We start from the raw sequence: 9,451 nt of genomic DNA, 5'->3' as shown, positions 1-9,451 counted from the left end.
GGACAAGTGGGATATAGTTATGAAGCAAGACAAGCTATATTCTTAATCTTCCTTAGTAATATCCCTTATGTGTAGATATGAAGTTGATCTTAGTCATGACTACTAAGTGTAATTGCACTAATCAACGTATGCTTTGACTTGTAATTAAGAATGACTTAGGAATTATTCCTCTAATATTCTACTTAGCCATGCTAATGCCATAGAAAGGTGTACTCTAAGTAATTAATGATCAGTTATCATTTACCATTCATATACATTTATCTCTTGACTTACCACTGTTCTAAGTAGAATATTGGTTATGGTTTATTTCTCCATCATATGTATAAGTTATCAATATATTCCAACTACCCATTCTTCCCTATTGTAAAAATACAAATAACGATACCTAGAATACTCCTAGGTGAAATGCTACAATGGTAAAATTATCTGTGCGCTTGCAGATCCCTTACATATATATACATTCTTCTTAGTCACATAAAATACTAAAGTACTTCTTAGTGTCATTCTAGAGGTGGCACTAGGTAGTACCAACAAGCATTTCTAGCATCATCGCTAGGGATGACAACTTAGTAAAAGCGATGCTAAGAAATGTCAACAACATTAGGTGGCTACTTAAATGAGTGATAAGTTAATAAATACCAACAAGCATTTCTAGCGCCGTTACCGGGAAGGTAGCTGGACAAGATGGAATATTGATAAACTTGTACTTATTATTGTGATCGAGATAACCATTGACCTCTGCTCAAACAAGCTTACCCTTGTTCGGTCTACTTTTATATCTTATGTAGGGTAATGTATGACTGGTTTTGAGCCTCCGACAAACTACGTTGAATATGCAGAAGCATTAATCAGGAGAAATAGAGCTAAACTCAAGAAAGTTCCATCTTTAGAATCAGAAGACAACCAGACAAGGTGAAGCTTAACACTAGTTTTTGAAGCCATGGCTGATAAGACACTCTGTGAGTTCTCTACTCCAACTATAGCCAAATACTGGTCCGGCGATCAATGTCGGAGATTATGGTTTCAAGCTCAAGCCAGCTCTGATAAACATGGTTCAAGCTAGCTAGTTTTGTGGAAAGGCACATGAAGATGTGAGTGCTCATCTCCAACACTTCCTGGAGATTTGCAACACATTCACAATCAAAGGAGTTACCAGAGACGCAATATTACTTTGCCCCTTCCGATTCTCACTTTTGGGGAAGGCGAGGCAATGGTTCTACGCCAACAAAGATAGAAACACTAGATGGGATAACTACTCCACTATCTTCCTAGCAAAGTTCTTTCCCATAGATAAGATCAATGCTCTACGTGGGAGAATCTCAAGTTTTTAGCAACAACATGATGAATCTGTCCCTGAGGCATGGGAACATTTTCAAGACTACATTTCAGAATGTCCTCATCATGGGATGGAGGATTGTCTACTCATGCAGACTTTATATCGCGGGTTGACAAACAGCACCTGTGAGAACATGGATGCCGCTGCTGGAGGTGCATTCTTTCACTTACAATCGCACAAGCAACAGCTCTCGTGGAAAAGATGGACTCCAACCAAGGTTAGAATGAAGAATGTCTTCAAACTAACAAGAGAGGTGGAGGTATGCATCAACTCAAGGTGGTAGACATGTTGTCTGCCAAGATGGACCTACTCATAAAGAAGCTTGAAGACCGAGCCAATGAGAAGCAAGAAGTCATGCACATTTATGATTCCCACATGACATGAGAAGAGTGTGGAAACACTAGGCATTCAAGGAACAACTGTCGTAAAACCTATGAGGATGTGAACTTCATCATCAACAACAACTATCATCCTCAACAGAATCAAGGATGAAACCAACAAAGGCCAAACTAATAAGGTAACTATCAAGGTAATAATTTCAACAATTCCAATAATCAACCACCCTTGAGAGAGTTAATTTCTAGCCAAGCTAAAATTATAGGAGGGCTTATCTAGAAAACTAGTTTCCAATGATAAAATTTTAGAAAACATAAATAATAGAATGGATAGCTTCTCCTCTGCCATTAAAAACTAGCATAGCTTTAATAAAATGATAGAATCATAAATAGCTCAGCTGGCGGTCGCTGTTCGTCCAACCGACAAATGTAAGATTCTAGGGCAACCGGAACATCTAGAAACTGTAAATCTTGTTGATATATTACAATGCAGCATACTACTACATACAACCATCGATGGGAAGGTGGATAGACTATTCCTTGCCTAAAAAGAAAGGTGATTTCAGGAAGACATGTCATCCCCATCGCCATTGGACCTCACATTTTCCAAGAAGCTATCTATGACTTTGGAGCAAGTATCAACATCATGCCAAAGGTAATTTATGATAAAATTAATGGAGATACTTTGTTGTACACAAATATGCATTTGTAGCTTGTAGATCAATCACTCTGCTACCCCAAGGGAGTTCTTGAAGACACCATTGTTCGAGTGGGATAGTCATCGTATGTTCCCGTAGACTTTATGGTTTTCGAAATAGGTAGAGATATAAGGGCACCCATTATTTTGGGCCGACCTTTCCTAAGCACCGCAAAAGCCATCTTCTATGTGGACTAGTGCCAAGATCTATTTCACAATCAGGGATAAGAAGAAGAAAATTACTTTCAAGAATCATATCTTGCAATATCCTAGACATCCACAAACAGTCGTACTTGTCCGAAGAGACGACAATGACCAAGAAGAAGAAGAACAGGAGAACAAGGAAGAACAAGGTCAGGTAGCCACAAGAAGAATCAATCAACATGATAAACACACTTCGATCGGAGTATGACCACCTCCTCACTTCGCCATTCCTTACCAAGAAGGAAGACCCAGGTGTACCCATGATCGAGTGTACCATTGGACAAAGAGTTTTCCACAACACCTTCTACAACATTGGGTCAGGGTGTCAACATAATGTCCAAGGTAATGTATGAATACTTATTTGGTGATGAACCTTTGTTCCCTATATATATGCAATTGCAGATGGTGGATCAATCAATCTGATTTCTGGAGAGAATACCTAAAGATATCATGGTAAGAATACATGATCACTATGCCCCTATCGGATTTCATGGTTCTAGACATGGGAGAAGAAGAAGACATACCCATCATCCTCAGAAGACCAGTTCCTCAACACCACCAACATGACCATCTACGTCGGATCTAGACAAGTCCACTTCCAATTTCTAGGAGGAAAGGTACGTTGCTATTTCAATAGTTATACCACTTATGAACAGCCAAAGAAGACCCACTCCAACACGAGACGTCGATCAACCCGATGCCGGAGGAATCAACTCTAAAAGGATGAAGATGAAGGAGTAGAAGTTGTGAAGAATGAACCTACTCCGCCAAAATCAAGTCCACAGACCAAACAAGTGTGGAAGGAAAAGGTGGCGTCATCATCAGAGTCACCATCACAAGAGGTGCAACCATCAAGGTTTCTATCTCTGGGACCGATAGATGCACCCAAGGAATGATCAAGACTGGAGAAGTCCTGTCTGGAGGACTCAAAAATCCAAACCCTCGCTGAGAGGATGATGCACAAGATCAAGAGCAAGTTTACCCAACTGCATCCATCTCACTTCACCCTGATGAATAAGAAGGACATCTGCTGACAAGACTGCTCTGAGAAGGATCACTCAACTTCAACAATTGACCACGATAACATCCAGCTTGGGGGAAGGGCATCCCCCATGTATCTAGCTAAGTATTTATTTCCTTTCATTATTCTTAAGTTTGCTTTACATTTTCCTAGTTAAAAAAAAGAGATGCATAACTAAAAACAAAATAAATATTTATCTTTGTGTTAGATATATATATTAGTATGGTGTGATTTAAAAATGAAAATAAAATAAAAAAGGTGTGTAGTTTTCTTTAAGTTTGATTTTTAAGAGTTGAATAAATAAAAGAACTCTAAGGATAATCTCTTGAATGGAAATGATGAATAGTTGCTCTGTTGTAATTCTTTTCAAGTACTTAGTTTTCAGCCTTGAATTCTCTCGAGTTTAGGATAAGAATGTTTTGATATAAGAATTTACTCTGAGCTTGAAACTCATGGGTAGCATATGCTTGATCTAAGTCTAGGTAATTGACGTATATGATATGAGAAGGTTTGAGCTGTTGTTTATCATGTTCCTAGCGATACTAAAGTTATGGAGATTTATCTTTTGAAAAACATAAAAATTCTACATGATGAGCTCATGTATGACAAAGCTTGAATTCCTACAAGAGACATACATGTTATTTTGGCTAGGAAAACTTTCACTCATATATGCTGCTTGTTTTGCATTGACTTTAGTCAAGCTTTGTTGACCCTTATGAGAGATTTGTCAGGCTCTTAAAATCAAGATCACATACACACCACCCACATATGCACTACTCCTACACTAGGGGTAGGCGCAAAAACATGTCGTTCCATTTAGATCCATAAAAAAATGTTCTACTCCTACACTGGGAGAAAACACCAAAAACATGCTTGATAGGTTTTTCCATCCCCCAAATAAATTCTCCAAGTTCTTGTTGCTATCTCTCAAAAGTTTTGTTGCAAATGAAAAACAATGTGCTATACAAAAGTTATTCATATATATAAAAGAAGAAGAAGAAACAATTAAAAAATAGACAAGTGTTTGAGATATCTAAAACAATGGGTACTTAGATGCCCGCCTAAAAAAAGAAGATAAAAGAAAAAAAGAGAGATGAATAAGATAACCCGTGTTTTCTAGCAAAGTTTTTTCTCAGTTTCAAAAGAGAGATGTGTTTTTAAGGAGCATAGTAGAATTAGGTTAGCCACAATATATATCTATCATACATCCATACACATGCACATCTTGATTTGATTGTATGACTCAACTCTCTTTGGATCCGAGGTTTGACTTTATAATATATGTATTGCAAGTATGCTCTTTCATGCTTTTTCCAATCCTATGAGCTCCACATAAGCTTTAGTTGTAGGAAGAGAAAGGCATAACATCACTATTGCCTTGGTAAGGATCCAAAAATACCACATATATTGAGAGATTTGAGTGTCATACAATGGAAGCTCTGAGTTTTATTTTGAAAACTTATCAAAACTCTAGAATAATGGTTAAACAAAGAACTTGAAACATAGTGCTTGACTTGATCATTCTGTCTTTCAATTGCTCAAGACCCAAGTGAAGGCTAAGAAGCCCCATGGTTAAAGGTAATATGAGTAAGTTTCAAAGTTAGTTCAGTTTATTCTAATATGAGGAGAATTCTTGTTTGAACGCATGTGTACTTTTGAGGAGTAAAAACATTGATGCAACTCCTAATCCATTTGCTGAGTTTAGCATTGCTCAAGGGCGAGCAAAGGTTAATCTCGAGGGAGTTTGTTGACTGGTAGTTAACAAACATTAAAAATCGTCAATGTAACTTGAATAAGGGCATGAAAGTAATCCACAACATAGACTTAGGGTTTAAACTAACAAATTCCACTGAGTTTTGGTGAATCTGTGTTTTCAGTAGGGTTTATTCAGAAAACCATCAAGGTGGATCTATATGTCAGAGTTATTCATGCTTATCTGCAACAAGATGGACACCAGAAGGATTTAGAAGACTTTAGAGGACACCACACCGTGGTAGAGGGCGAGTGGCTGCTGGGTGGGGCCGGCCGGCCCCACCTGTAGGCCGGCTGGCCTATGGCCCCACTATTAGTCTCCTTCGAATGTCGGTTCTCCACCGCCTTAGGGTTTGCATCTACGCTGTCCTTTCAAGTCAATTTTGATCCGGGGGCTTCAGAATTGATGCTACGGCCTATATATACCAGCCCTACCCCCTTCCATAGGCATAAAACCCTGATCAAGTCAGTCAAGATGATACAAACCCTAATCCTCAGAGCTCCACCATATTCTAGGGCATAGCTAGCTAGGCTAGGTCTAGAGGAAGGCAAGCTTCGCTTGGATTCTAGATCTTGTCAAGAGCGTGGTTTGGTATAGCCTCTTGTATCCTCTTTTCTATCTTTCATTATTCATATGTTTGCTACAATTTATTCGACATTGTTCTTAATATTATTCATGTTCCTAGTTATCATGTTCATTGTCTACTTTGATTACATGCTTAGTATAGTTAGATTACCATCATGTTCAATCATAAGTTCATATAGTGCTCACTCCAAGATACCAGGGGTGAGTGGTCGACATTGTGTAAGCATAGTGCTTATATGTTGTTTACCTATAGATGCACCCTATATTCCAGGCCATGTGGTAGATCACAGATATAACACTCCCACTGAGTCCTTTGTAGTCCACTCCCCGAATATAGGACAAGTAGGATATAGTTATGAACGAAGAAAAGCCCTATTCTTAATCTTTCTTAGTAATATCCCTTATGTGTAGATATGAAGTTGATCTTAGCCATGACTACTAAGTGTAATTGCACTAATCAACGTATGCTTTGACTTGTAATTAAGAATGACTTAGGAATTATTCCTCTAATATTCTACTTAGCCATGCTAATGCCATAGAAAGGAGTACTCTAAGTGATTAATGATCAGTTATCATTTACCATTCATATACATTTATCTCTTGACTTACCCCTGTTGTGAGTAGAATATTGGTTATGGTTTATTTCTCCATCATATGTATAACTTATCAATATATTCCAACTATCCTTCCTTGTGGTAAAAATAGAAATAACGATATCTGGAATACTCCCGGTGAAATTCTACAATGGTAAAATTATCTGTGCGCTTACAGATTCCTTTCATATATATACATTCTTCTTAGTCACATAAAATACTAAAGTTCTTCTTAGTGTCATTCTAGAGGTGGCACTAGGTAGTACCAACAAGCATTTCTGGCATCATCACTAGGGATGACAACTTAATAAAAGTGATGCTAAGAAATGTCAATGACATTAGGTGGCTACTTAAACAAGTGATAAGTTAATAAATAGCAACAATCTTCCAAGTTTTCAATCTCATCCTAGGAACCCTTGGTTTCATGAAATTCCACATCATGAACTTCTTCAAGAGTACCACTTGCCAAATTCCAAACTCTATATGTTTTGCTTGTAGTGGAGTAACCTAGCAAGAATCCTTCATCACATTTCTTGTCAAACTTGCTCAATTTAGTTCTTTTCTTCGATATGTAGCATCTGCAACCAAATACCCAAAAATATGCAATGTTGGGCTTTCTACCATTCAAGAGCTCATAAGGTGTCTTCTCTTTCAATGGGTGACAATACAAGCGGTTGCTACAATAGCAAGCCGTGTTGATAGCTTTGGCCCAAAAGGATTGACTCACATTGTACTCACTCAACATTGATCTTACCATGTCAATCAAGGTTCAATTCATCCTCTCAACAAGGCCATTTGATTGTGGAGTATACTTGGCTGAGAATTCATGTCTAATTCTAAATTCATCATACAACTCATCAATTCTTGTGTTCTTGAACTCACTACCATTGTCACTTCTAACTCTCTTGATGGTTGTTTCAAATTCATTGTCAATGCCCTTGACAAATGATTTGAATGTTGCAAACACATCACTCTTGTCCACTAGAAAGAATGCCCAAGTGTATCTAGTATAGCCATCAACTATCACAAAGCCATATTTGTTTCCACCGATGCTAGTGTATTGTGTTGGCCTAAACAAATCCATGTGCAACAACTCAAATGCCATGCTAGTGCTCATTATGCTTTTCATAGGATGGGTGTTTCCAACTTGTTTGCTGGCTTGACAAGAGCTACAAAGCTTATCCTTCTCAAACACAACATCTTTCAAGCCTCTAACCAAGTCATGCTTAACCAATCTATTCAATTGTTTCATTCCAATATGACCAAGCCTTCTATGCCATAACCAACCCATACTAAACTTAGTGAACAAGCATGTTGGCAATTGAGCTTCACTAGCATTGAAATCAACCAAGTATAGATTCTCACATCTAAAGCCTTTGAAGATCAAATTAGATCCATCTACACTTATGATCTCTACATCATCTACCCTAAATATGCATTTGAATCCAAGATCACACAATTGAGCCATAGATAGCAAATTGAAGTTCAAGCTCTCTACTAGCAACACATTGGAAATTCTCATGTCATTGGATATTGCAATCTTACCAAGCCCTTAGACCTTGCCTTTGCCATTGTCACAAAATGTGATACTATCATAACCATTGCTATCATTGGTGTTCATTAAGTTGAACATTATTGCATCACCGATCATGCGTTGAGTGCACCTACTATCAAGAACCCAATGCCTTCCTCTAGCTTTGTAATTGACCTACAAAAGAAGATCAATTCTTTTTAGGTACCCAAACTTGCTTGGGTCCTTGAAGGTTAGTTACTAAGCTCTTTGGTACCTATATGGCTTTCTTCTTTCAGCCCATCCATGGTTCCCCAATGAACTTAGCATGAACACCATTGGTACCCTTAGTAAGAACATAGAAAGAATCAAGCTTATTTGAGGACACATTAGCTTGTGATATCTTGTTCATGCATTTTTGCTCTATGTGATCAACTTGCTTGCAACTAGTGCAAAAACCGACTATTGTACTTTATAAAACTAATCTTGTGAGGAGCAAATGCTACCTTGCCTTTCTTGGGGGTATAGCCCAATCCCTCTATATAGAGAGAAGCTCTTTGGCTACCCAAACACATAATCAAGTGGTCCTCACCAACATAGGCTTTATCTAAGGCGCGAGTGAGCTCATTGACCTCCTTCTTTAAGGTCTCATTCTCAACCATTAGTGAGGCATCACAAGTGAAACCATCACTCATAGGTGAGGTGGAAGTGGATGATGAGCTACATGAAAGGTTAGCGGGAGCAACAACAATAGGCTTATAGAAAGATTCATCAACTATGTCACAAGTTAAGCCTTTGTCGCATGTTACAACATGCTCCTTCTCATTTTGCTCATGAAGTAGAGAGGAATGAGCTTTTTCAATCATCTTGTGAGCCTTGCCAAGCTTCTCATGGGCTTCCTCTAGCCTCTCATGAGATGCATTGAGCTCATCAAAGGCTTGCTTAAGGGCTTTTAGTTCCTTACGCAAGTATTTGCATTCTCTTCTCTTAATGTCAAAATGTTCTTTAGCATCTTCTAACATATCAATTAGTTCATCTTTAGTGGGTTCATCATCATCATCACTTTTACTTTCATTATCATGTTCCTCATCACATCCATCATCATAAGTTTGTACCTTAGTGGCCTTAGCCATGAAGCAAGTCGATGGAGTGTCAAAGAGGGAAGGCTTCTCATTAATGGCAATGCTTGTAAGAGCCTTCTTCTTGGTGGTCTTGTCATCATCACTATCATCATCATCACTTGTGGAAGCATCCCTATCCCAAGTGACCACATATGAACCACCCATCTTCTTCTTGATGGTCATCTTGTCCTTCTTCTCCTTCTTCTTCCTTCTTGTACTTCTTTTTGCCCTTCTTGTCTTCATCTTCATTCTCACTAGTTGTAGGGGCATTGAGCAACAAGATGATCCTTGCTACC

The 9,451-nt window shown here is 38.3% G+C and overlaps 1 non-coding gene across 1 annotated transcript; it reads right to left on the bottom strand.

Annotated features, from left to right (window-relative positions):
• Positions 1 to 1,299: 1,299 nt before the first annotated feature.
• LOC136509790 (small nucleolar RNA R71) lies at positions 1,300 to 1,408 on the bottom strand. Its single transcript, XR_010772530.1, has one exon. It is a non-coding gene; the product is annotated as a small nucleolar RNA R71 (small nucleolar RNA).
• Positions 1,409 to 9,451: the final 8,043 nt, after the last annotated feature.

The sequence above is a fragment of the Miscanthus floridulus genome, chromosome 15 (assembly GCF_019320115.1).
Source record: "Miscanthus floridulus cultivar M001 chromosome 15, ASM1932011v1, whole genome shotgun sequence".
In the NCBI taxonomy this organism is placed as follows: Eukaryota; Viridiplantae; Streptophyta; class Magnoliopsida; order Poales; family Poaceae; genus Miscanthus; species Miscanthus floridulus.
Note: the sequence above shows the minus strand (reverse complement) of the source record. Positions and strands in the feature narration are given on the sequence as shown.